Genomic DNA, 12,688 nt, shown 5'->3' with positions numbered 1-12,688 from the left:
TGAAAATAGTGAAATTTTTATTAGTTATTCATAATAATTTCATCTTGTTATAAACACTACAGTATCCATAAGATGATCTGACTAAGTTTTTTAATCAGACTGTTCATTATTTTCGAAATTTTATTTGTAGATTTATTTTTTGTTTTATAGAAATTACAACAACAATTGTCATTAATTAACAAATTAAATGTATAGCTCCGTTTACAGTAAATATTTTAAAATTTATTTTGCTTTATGTTATATCTTACAAATTATTCTGAAAGCATTTATATGTTTAAGGGCATGAATTTTGGATGAAATATATGGTTTTTTTTTTTAGTCTTCGATTTAAATTTTTTAATTTAAAACAATTATAAACTATTCCTGACAAAAATTAAGTTATTATTTTAACAAATTTAGTTTAAAATATTAAATTTTTAAAATCAAAGTTGCAAAACATGACTTTTGATTCCGGAATTTAGTGCCTTAAGATGTAGCTTTTCTTTCAATCAAAGAAGTAATGAAGAGAAGCCTATGTTGAAATGGAATGATTTCCTCGTTTATTTGGAATTTAAAATGTAATGTAAAAAATGTATATTATATTTTCTATTTTATGATTTACTTTTCTATAAATGCTAAATTAAATTAATAAATAAGTAAGTGATTTACAAGACCGTTCTTTTGTCTATTTCTTCACTTTTAAGTTGTCTTCTCTAAAAACAGATATAACAACTGAGTTAATTGCAAAACGGACGTTTTTATTTAAAAAAAAAAAAAAACATTTTTATGCGAGTATTTTAAGATTGATTAATAATAAATTCTAAAAAAACATTTTCTCAGTCCTTAATCCTTAATAATATATTTATTTGTTATGTTTATAATGTTTATTTTTATTTTAATTTGTTCGTAGTTCATCAACTTACAAATTAAAATTATAAGTTAAAGAATAGGAGCAGTATGCAAATAATATTAATTATTACTTTTTATTCAACAAAACACATGAATTTAGTAAACTGATTTTTTTTTGTGCATACTGAAAATATATCATATAATAGTGTCTTGAAAAATAAGTCTAAAGTTGGCTTCAGTGCAATGATTGAGATTGTTTGAAGAAAAAACAATATTTCACCTGAACAAGAGAATTTCTTTAGTCAAAATATGGTTTACCGCGATTACTGAAGTAAAACTGTCGTTCTTTTCACAGTAAACTAATGATGAAAAACAAGTTTTTCCATTGATAAAAAAATAAGATTTTATGGTGCTTTCAACTTAAAAATGTATTAAAATAACAGTTTTTGATTATTTACGCTACAAATTCAAAAAAAAGAAAAAGAAAAACTGCTATTAAGAGCACTCAAAGCATTATAAATCTAAACTTAAATAACCCCTAGGGAAGTTATTTTCAATCAATTTTTTTACCCTAGGAATAAGTCTAACAAGAAGAAAACTTACACGTACTTGTTTGCGTTATTTCTTTCTTAAGTATAACGAATATAAACAAAGCTTTTAAGCATCACTGGAGGAAGTTGAAGTAAAGAGGATAAAAATTTAATAGATATAAAGTAAAGCTTGCGTATTTGTTTAAGTGAGAAGAGAAGCTAAATAACAGTAAAAAATCAATATTATCGGATAGAAATTAATTGCTGTTACTGCAAAGATTAAGTTTTAATCTCACAATGCACTTCCAGTTATTGAACAGTTTTCTTTACAAAAGTTGATTTACTTTAATGCAGTAACAAGCCTCGGAGGATTCTACTTGACTATTGTCAAATTTCGTAAATGAAACTAAAATTCTCATTCTCATACGTGCAGGTATTTCGGTAGACTTCTATACTGCTAATTAGAAGATAGTGAGAGTTACTCTACTGCGCTATTAAAAGTAGCCCGCTTCTGTAATTTCAGATATCCCGAGTGATCTGGTATACCTCAATGTGGCAATTAAAGGTTATGTTTGCAGCACACACACCCCATATATTTATTCTTAGAAGAGTTCTCTTGATTTACCATTCAGACAAAATACATAAAACTCTGAAAAGTCATAAATTTAAATCGGAAAATGGACTAAATGAATACTTTAATAAATTTGAAAAAACTTTAAGAAAAATATATAATTATACAACTGTATAATTATAATTTAACTACTGTGTATACAGAGAAACAATTATAAAATAATGCTTCATTTATGTTTATTAATAAAAGAAGTATAAAAATAATTTTGGGAATGATATAAAATGTTTATAGTAATTTTAATGTTTTATATTAAATCATGTTTTTACTAAAAATTTACTTTATAATTTTTGTTTATTAGAATTTCATCCATCCTTTAACCCAAAATTTAAAAAAAGAATAGAGTTATAATACAGAAATGTCGTTGTGATATGTTTGGAAAAAAAGAGCACTATTGGGTTGCTGAATTAATAATATGATACAAATGCAAACAAGAAGCTAAATGAAGAGCATTTTTTAACCATTATATTATATATTAATATTAAATATCATTTTACATATTTAAATTACGATTTATTTAATTGTAATTTAAATAAAGGCTAATGATCTAGAATAATTAATAAGTTAAAATTTTAATATACTGTACTATTTCAATAGTGTCTTCTCTTGTTTGGTTATATATTTTCAAACATATTTATGAATTTTAATAAATTTTATAAATATTTAGAAACTTTTCGAATATACAAAACTTTAAAATCTGAACAAACATTGAGGACTTCAAAAGGTTTATTCTTAAGGGGAAACCATAACTTTTATATCATAGAACTTAAAAAGATAATCTCCCATTTTTAAAAATAAATTTTATGACTAGCTGTTTACGATGTAACTTATATATTTTAAAAACTATATCTGAATTCAATTAGCTCAGTACAGATTGGATACGGTAGACTTATCCTTTTCTATCCGCTTTCACATGATATTAATTGATATTTAAATGAAGAAATAATTATATACAGTTTTTCATTAGTTTCTATGGAAGTATATATTTCCGCAATAAATTTTAATATACATTAAATTGTACTGTACATGATAGAATGGTTTATTATTACCTCTTTACATCTCTTATTCTGGAAGAATTGTTATAAGTGCTCTCAAGTGCATCTCATAAATCTTAATAGATAATTTTCTGATTAAAACAGAAATTAATAACATTTAAACTCATTTAATTGTGTTCTACTCGTAACGATATTAATTATAACAATGTTTATTAAATTTTAAGCAATTTAGAATTATCAAAATAATTTAATTTTATGTAAATAATAATTAAAAAATTTTGTAATACACAAGTGTTTTCTATTGCAAATAGATACACTAAAGAGCATAACTTGTAAATTTTGCTGGTCAGTACAACAAAAATAATGTAACACACAAATATATCTACATTATTATCGTGCGTTTTAGAGTTAGTTTGAAAATAATGAGTTATTGTACCATATGGTGTTTAATTCAATAATAATAATAATAATCGGTCAAAAAATTGGCAAAAATTAAGACGAAACCAGCAAGTATAGTGATATTTAAGTACACAGTTCTAAGAATTGAATTCTCCAGATGGTTTATTTTCTATTTGTTTTATTGTCCCTGGGGTGTGCCCATAAATCCGTTTCTAGCGACCACCTTAAGGGTAAAAGCAAAAGGATTACTTTTGCCCGTAAACAATAAGAAAACGGTCGTATCCCATGGCCTTTAAGTAAACCTTTATGTGGCAATAAAAGGTAATCACCCTGATTTCAGAAAATTGTGTTCCCACCTTCGGCTTTTTCTCTTCTCCCTTTTGTGAATTCTAACCAGATATATACTTCAACTATTTTGAACATTTTTTAACTTTATACACTTAAAATTTTAACGGATTTGAATATCAAGAATTACTATTTTGCCTTCTTATGCATTTATTTATAGACTAATGTAAATTTTTGTTGATAATAAAATTGAACGATAACTGTAGTGATAGATATATAAAATATATCACGATGGATCATATATACTTACTCACCAATTTTATTACAGGATATAAGAATAATAAATATTGACTTTAGTTTATTTATCTGAAGATTAAAATAGAATAAAAAAGTGTGAAATTGTTTGGTACGTTACTGGAAAAGGATTCCTCGCATTTTAATTGGTGGTTTTTTTTTTTTGTATTAATGGATAGAAAATACATTTCGATATAGTAAATATAGAATAATGATTTATAATGTTCTATAGAGTATATTTATTTTCCTTAAAAGGAATTTATCCTTTTTAAAAGATGAATCGAAAACACAATTTACAGATATTATCATAAATACATATCTTATCGCGAAAAAAATTTATATCTGAACGATTACAATAAGGCATTTCTGCCATTTCTGATACATCGTCTTGACAGTTATACATTATTATTTCAGAAAACGATGGATCATTTCTACTAAAATGTAAAAAATCATTGACTAGAAGCATGAAAATACAGTTTCCGAGCAACATTTTCGGAATCTACTACGTTTAAATTGTTTTATTACTACAGCATATAACTGTAACAAATCTGAAAATTCTGACCTACCATTTATATGAATCGTAGTAACAGTGATAACTTTAATTTTTTATGTTAAATTATCACATAGCAAAGAAAAGAGTGTATAATTAAAAAGAAAAAAAACGTATATGCATAAACAGGAGAAAACATTCTATTTAGAGTGGAACATTAAAGATTTCATCCAAACTTAGTTCAAATGAGTATTTTTGGTAGAAAATTCAATTAGCATAATTATCTGGAATTTAATATCCAATCTTTAATTGCTAGATGTGTAGTAGCTCTTAGAAATCTCTTTATTTATTCAAAAGATAATTATTCAACAATGATTTCATTTCACTTTTGCAAACACCTTATCTAACTTTAATATTACGTCTAACATCATATCCTTTGGGATAAGGAGAACGACGACTAATGAAATCCAAGATTGTTGTTTGACGGAAAACTGATAAAGTTTATCGGCTTTACCGAAATACTCCTTACGGTCCAACCATTAGTTGAAAGTTAGCATCTAGTTTCCCTTCATTAACCTCGTATGTACATCCGCTCTTCTCTAACACACAGTTATGGGGGACACATTCGTTTCGTGCTAAGTGGAATTCAACAGAGCAGTTAATCATGTCACAACCATCAATTCCATCCTTTTATTCTTTTCTTAAAGTCGTGATATCATTTAAATTGGCTTTAATAACACAATTTACATGTTAGCAACTCACCACATCGCAGTCTGTTAAATCTATGGTAGCAGCAGTGTTGTTCCTCAATTTCCTGTTGGCCAAAGTAATTAAAATGTAATCCTGCAAATGGAATATATCATTAGTTGAAGTATTGCATTCAAAGAAGCAACAACCAACAAAATTCTGTGCGATGTGTTATAACTAATTTTATTACTCTAATTGAATATATTTTATCAGAACAACAATAATTGTGGCTGTTACAGTTTATTGCTTCCATTGTTTTCCTTCATTATAGTAAATACCAATTCCTGTAAGTATGTTATCAACTTATCCATATTATAATTTTTTTTCTTAAATTATTTAATAAATAATTTGCATTCTACTTATTAACCTTAAAAGCAAATTAATAACTTACTTAATTAACAAATAATTTAATTTTATAATAACAAATTATATTAATTAGTAAATAATATTAATTATTCTGTTAAATAGTATTAATGTTTAAAAAATTTTATTACTAATTTTATTTATTTAATAGTACAAGGAAAGCCCTGTATGTACGGGTATATATTACTAATTAAATAAATTAATGCATTCTTTACAGATAATATTATAATTTACATATTTTAAAAAATCCTATAAATTAATTGTTTGTTTGATTTAACATGTTTAATGATTATATTTATTTAATTAAAAAATTAAATATATTTATTTTAATGGAAAAAAAACTATTTTGCTAATTAAATATTCTGTTTTAGCAACCAAAAATATTTAATTATCGAATTTAGACGGAAAAATTAAATATTTTTATATTTAAATATAAAAAAATATTATTTAAATAATTTATAAATTTAAAATTTATTTATTATAAAATACATTTCTGCATGTTATAAAAACAAAAGTTGCTTTTTAAATATTTAACAATAAATTTAGATGTAATTATAAAATACTATTAAATATTTTAAGATTGAAAATTTTAAATGTTTATAGTTTTTAAGCGATTATTTTAAATAATAAAATTAATATTATTAATATTCTTATCGATTTAATCTGTAAACTTTCAAACAATTATAAGTATTAATTTCTAAAAAAAACTCTGAATATTCGAAGATAATTAAGAACTTTAAAATGTTACACGAGATAAAATTAGTTTAAATTGAAGGGTTTAACGGCAAAAATTTACTTGAAGTACAATTGTTCAGTTCGTTAAATGAATTAAATTTATTCTTTTTGTGACAATTATTTCCTAAGGGTGTCATTAAATTGTACTAAAAGTATATAAAACTATCAAAGCAAAGATAATCATATTAAAAACCATTATAATGAGCAATTTTGGTGGTATAAAGCTTTAGTTTTTTAAAACTCTCTTAGGAAAAATTCAAATATCTACAATATCAAATTTTAAGTTTTGAGATAACAATAATAACTTTGATATAATTATTAAAATTTTATTATTCTTATATTTTAAAAACAGAGAAACGTATATTACAGCTTAATACAGATAGCCTTACAGCAGTGTTTCTCAATGTTTTCCTTAAAAATCATCCCGTAAAGGAATTATTTAATCCCTCTAAATTTAAAAAAGGGTAAACCATACTTTATACTTATTACTACTTATTATAATTATTTTAAAATTAAGTATTTATTCACTTATTGGTTATACTTTTATATGTCCATTATCAATTGTATGATAATATTTACATTTCTGTCTGACGTGATTGTCAATATTTTTTCGCACCTAAATTTAACTTTCGTCCTTAAGAAAAGTATTACTAGTTTTGCCTTTGGGCAATATTACAAGAGGCGAAAATTAGTTTTTAATGTAACAAAAAATATTCACCCAACCGAGATTGTAAGTACAGTACATAAGTGTAAATAACTTGTCTAGAAATATTGGTAATGATAAAGAACTGACTCAACTTTTATGTGCTGCAAACACATCACAATCACCAGAAATAACAATTCTTTAGTATATATATATTTTAGGTTTTTTTGTTGTTGTTAGTACAATAGTTTTCACAACTTGCTTTCTTTATCTACTAGTTGTTCTTTAATGTAATTCGGTACCACGTACCTATCAACTGTTCCTTTTTTATATTTTTAGTAAGAAGTATTGTAGACAAAAATTGTTGTATTTGTACAACTCATCAAACATTTTTTAGATTAATTTCGTAAGTTTGTTTTGTGAGTAAAAATCGATAGAAATCTATTTTAATTTTTAACCTTTCGGTATAATATTTAATACGTTTACATATTTTTTACTATCCAAACTTTAAGTGATGGAATAATTCATGATACCACGTTTAAAAAATCAATAATTTTTTTTATACATTTTATGATTCCTTAAACATAAATGTAGTTGCAATTTAAATTTATACAAAAGAAGATAGAAGTCAAATTTATATTTTAAAATTTATTTTAAGATAAAAGCATATAAATAGGTTATACATTTTAATACAGGTAAATTATTAAAGTAATAAGTAGAAATTTCTTTTAATGATATTAAAAATGCAATTATAAGATTAAAACAAGTTATTACAGACATATATTAATATTTAATACATTTATTAGATATTTATTATAGAATAATGTAAATCACATATAAATTATATATATATAACGTGTGTGTGTGTGTGTATACTGTACACATACAAGATTAAAATAGTATCAAATCGGTACATAATAATACAAAGTAATTATTTTGTATTATTATGTACTGATTTGTGTAAATAAACAGTAATTTATTTAATAATATAAAATCATAAAATATATTATTTTTTAAAATTTTTATTACGGAAATAACAGAAAATTTTTTATTTCTGTTTTAATATTATTTATGTACAAAACTTTGTTAAATAACAATTTAATTAATTATTAATTTTAAATTAATTTTGTTAGATAAAAGTTATAAAAATTTGCCATATTTTTATAGTAAAATTCAATTTAATCAGAAATTTTCATTAATTTATTGAAAGATTTTCATGATGTAAGCACGTAATAAAAATATTTTATTAAATTAGTGCAAAAATATCTTTTAAACATATTTAATAATAATTTAATATAAAATTAATATAAAAGATTAATAGAAATATATTTTTTAAATTTATAGTCTGTTTGTTAAATATTAACAGCATAAAAATTATATCTTAATTTAAAATTATTTAAGAAAATAATATATATTAAACTATTTTAAGAAATTTAAAAAAATTTAAATTCTCTTTCAAAATCATCTTAAAATTTATTAACGTAAAATTTAATGTAATTAATAATATTGCAATTAAATTCACTGATTCGTAAAATTTATGAATCGTATTACAAATTTAATTGCAATAATTCATTAAACATATTTTAATTATTTATTTTTAACTGAATTATTTTAATGTTAACATTTGTATAAACCATTATAACTAAGAAAATTCAATTGATAAATGACGATTTTAAGAACAAAATAAAATAATTTTTTAAAATTACTTTTATTTATTATTTATAAGTTTTATGTAAAAATATTATTAAAAACATGTAAGTCGATAATTTCTTTTTGTATTTTATCGATAGTGAATCTCTAGTTCCTAAATATAAATTGAATTTTCTACTATAATTGAAACATTTATTTTAATAAGTGAAGCTTGAATTATGAGAAACAATTTGTATAATGGGTTAACAAAATTGATACTTATCAAGATAAGAATTTTGCCCCTTTTAACAGAATTCAATAAACGATTTTTGGAGAAAAAAACTAGATGTATATTTTTTCTATTAAATAATAAATTAAGAAAAGTAATATTAATAAATGAATTTTATAAATAATAACCATAATTCTACATGATTATTATGCAATTTATTTAATGATTTTGACTTATTTTCTGCGTAATTTAAATTACTAATTCAAAACTAGAATAATTTATTTAATTATATAATTATATATAATTAAAATGTTATATTAATTTTGTTGCAATTACGATCGTATGGTCGTACATGTTTTGTGATTAGAAACATGCTCTATCACTGGGAGATTGGCAACGTCCATTTGATCAGGAGAGTCACGTTTACAGGATCCTCAAAAAAATTTGTTTTAAATTATTCATCTCATTGCATTTCCTGTCTATTAAAATACAAAAATCTCAATTTATGTTAAATTTTATATTAAAAATAAATACAATTTTAACACCGATTTACTCTTCTCAATAGATTACGAGCTGGAAAAGTTAATTGGTGCGGGCATCTTCAGACTTTAATAGAACCTAGATATAAACATACGTTTATAATATAATTTTTTACTTAAAAGAATGAAAATTATATAAATTTTCAATTAATTATATTACTTAATGTTCTTATCATTATTTAATTTTTTTTGTATTATTACTTCATTTTAATTCATTAATTTAACAAATATGCTTCTTTATTGCAAGAGTGCTATACTAAATTAGCAAAGATAGTTGGAGCAATAAAGAGGAACTGGATAAAGTATTAAGAATAAGAGATGACATAAATATGAGTAATATAAAAGACTGAGAGATATAAAGATGAAATCGAAATCGAACCCGGATGCCGCTTTTTTCGGATTTATGTAATACGCTTGAGAAGTTACAGAAATCCGAATGTGTAGATATCTTGAATGTGACTTTGTATAGTGCTCGAGTAGACTTAGCTCTTCAATCCGTAGTTCTGAAATTTATTTCTTTAAGTTTGTCAATTTCTATTTCTTGTTTCTTTAACATTGTCAGTTCTTATCTCAATGTTATTCTAACTCTGTCGAAAATTTCTAAAACAAAATCACAAATTTTGTTTTTACTTTGGCAGCTTGATTATTATGTCTTTTTCTAAAATTTAAAATATTCCATAACTTAAGTAACATACAGATATACTGTTTTTGAATAAAATTATATTAAAAAGACAAGATTTAAATCTAAATTTATTTATTTTTTATTCTTCATAAAACTTGATAAATATACTAGTAAAATTAATAAAAATCTTATTCGTGTTTAACAAATTTAAAAATATAGTTTTACAAAGAAAAATTTCCATTAATTAAAAAGCTAATTAAGAAAAAGTATTTTTGAAAGTATCATGTTAGAAAAGAATGAAAATAAAATGACGTAAAGTCAACTTTACTTATTTTATATTGAACAAATGGTTAATAAAAAGATTTAAACAGATTATAATATAATTTATATTCATGAATTTTAAAACATTTTATAATTAGAACTTTCTCATTTCGAATGCAATTATAAAGATAAATTACTAATTTATTTTTTATGCGGATAATTTTGTTAATTTAGTAGAGAATTAATCAGATACTGTGTTGTAGGATCGAAAGTCTTTTGCCGGTGTGGATGACAGTTTTCTTCTTACCCACCCGCAGAATATCTGTCGCTGTGGGTAGCAAATAGTCTCATAAATGTCACAAGGAATGGAGAGTAGGTAATAAGGACGACTAGTGGAAATCGACAGTTACCTAATTGTTACATGCACTCTGTCACACTCTGTCGTCACTTACTTTTTGCACTTTCTGTCGGCCATAAAGATGTCAGAATGATGTCTTTTTATAAAAAGAAGAGTCTTACCAGATAACACTCATTTATAAAGACAGAAAGAAAACATTGCACTTAGGATTTATATACACAAAATTTCTTCTTTATCATATAAAAGAAGTTTATATTATTAACACTTACTGATAAGACGATTAAGAATTAAGTAGGTAGCATCTTCCTTTTATTATCTTCGTTAATATAATTAATCGTTCTGAATTTTTTATTATTATAGCATTTATAATTAATTATAATCAGATAAACTCAAAATATATTTTTAATGTAAGAGACGTGAATAATAACTGATTTTTTTCTAAAGAATAAAAATAAATACATCTACTTGATCCTAATTAATTATATTATTAATAAGACATTTTAAGAAAGGACATTTTAATTATGTCAAACAACTAATTTATATGCTTATTTTAAAAAATAATTGTCCATTTGCAATTAAGAAAGTGGGATTAAGTTAATTTAAAGCGTAAATTCACTTATTCTCCGTTTAAAAATGCGAATTAAAATATTTTAAAGTTACTATATTTTTATAATATTGATAGCCTACTCGGTCATAATTATATCAAAGTTAGATTAATACAAGGATGTTTTTTACACTTTAAACTCACAGCAAATTCAAAGTATTTCAGGCAATGTTTTTATTGTTATTTACATTTTAACTTCATTATTTATATTCTTATTAAAAATTTAGATTTAATTTAAAATGAATGTTCTATGTTTAATATTAAAATTAAATTTTTTTTCTTTTAACTTCATATCTATTGATTTGTTTTCAAAGTACTGTATATATACCTAATGTATTATACAAAAGAATTTTCAAGATATCGTGAACAGAATATTTTGATTTGATATAGTAGATCTTTATCATTTCTTTTGCAAATATCTAATATTATTTATATGTTTAATATAACGTTATAGCTCATAATTCAAACAAATTTCCTAAATGTCTAAAGATTGTTCAGATTTTTTAAAAAAAGTAGTTTTTCTTATGTAAATCATAAGCTATTATTATTATTTTTTTAAATTAATTTCATAAATCAAAATTCATTTGAAAATATTAAATCTATGGTTAAATTTTCGATTAATCATTACAAAATTTGATTTTCTTTGGATAAAATTTTTTTTACAAATATAATAAAACAAATTAATATTAGATTTAAGATAAATTCTTAACATTTTTTAAAATTATAAGCTGTAAATAATACAATTTAAAAGAATACTTGTACATTTATAAAATTCATAAGAGCAATCTATTCAATAGCTGCTGTATGTTTTACCAAAAAGAATAAACTGTTTTAAATAATTAATAAATTTACTATGTCTTTATATACATAATTTAGATTGTACAGGAAAATTCTAGCCCATATTTTGTTTATCATAATTTATAGTAATGTAGATGCAACAAAGTGATATGGAAAATATCAAAAGTAATAAAAATGTTGAAAGTAACTAAAATGATAAAACATTGTAAGGATATAATAGAAGAACAGATGGATTATTTGTTGTTGCTGAATGAAAACATGTTCGGAGTGATAAGAAGATAATAGTAGGCTGGTTACAAAAAAAAGGACATGTTACACTGATGGATGGAACTCGGATATACTAAGAAATGAAGTTGTCAGGATATGATAAAGAAATTATATACTGTTACCATGGACACATTAGTAATTAAAATATACAAAAATAAAAGTGTTTATTATATAAATCTAGAAAGACTAAACTAAAATTTCACTAAACTTTGCTAAATTTCAAATCAATAAAATTTATTGAATTTCACTAGTGTTTTATTTCACTAAATCATACAAACTACCATGAATATGAATAATCAATATCGATATTTTAAAAAATCTAGTAAAATTTCAGTTTAGTATGATACTTTACTCGATTTTATTTTTTACTTTAAGAAGAATTTATGCACTTGTTTTAGAAAATTTTCGAATAATAAATTATTTATGATTACAAGTATATGCAAA

The sequence above is a fragment of the Centruroides vittatus genome, unplaced genomic scaffold (assembly GCF_030686945.1).
Source record: "Centruroides vittatus isolate TY-2023 unplaced genomic scaffold, ASM3068694v2 contig_628, whole genome shotgun sequence".
NCBI classification, from domain to species: domain Eukaryota; kingdom Metazoa; phylum Arthropoda; class Arachnida; order Scorpiones; family Buthidae; genus Centruroides; species Centruroides vittatus.
The sequence above is the reverse complement of the archived record's forward strand: the minus strand, read 5'-3'. Positions refer to the sequence as shown.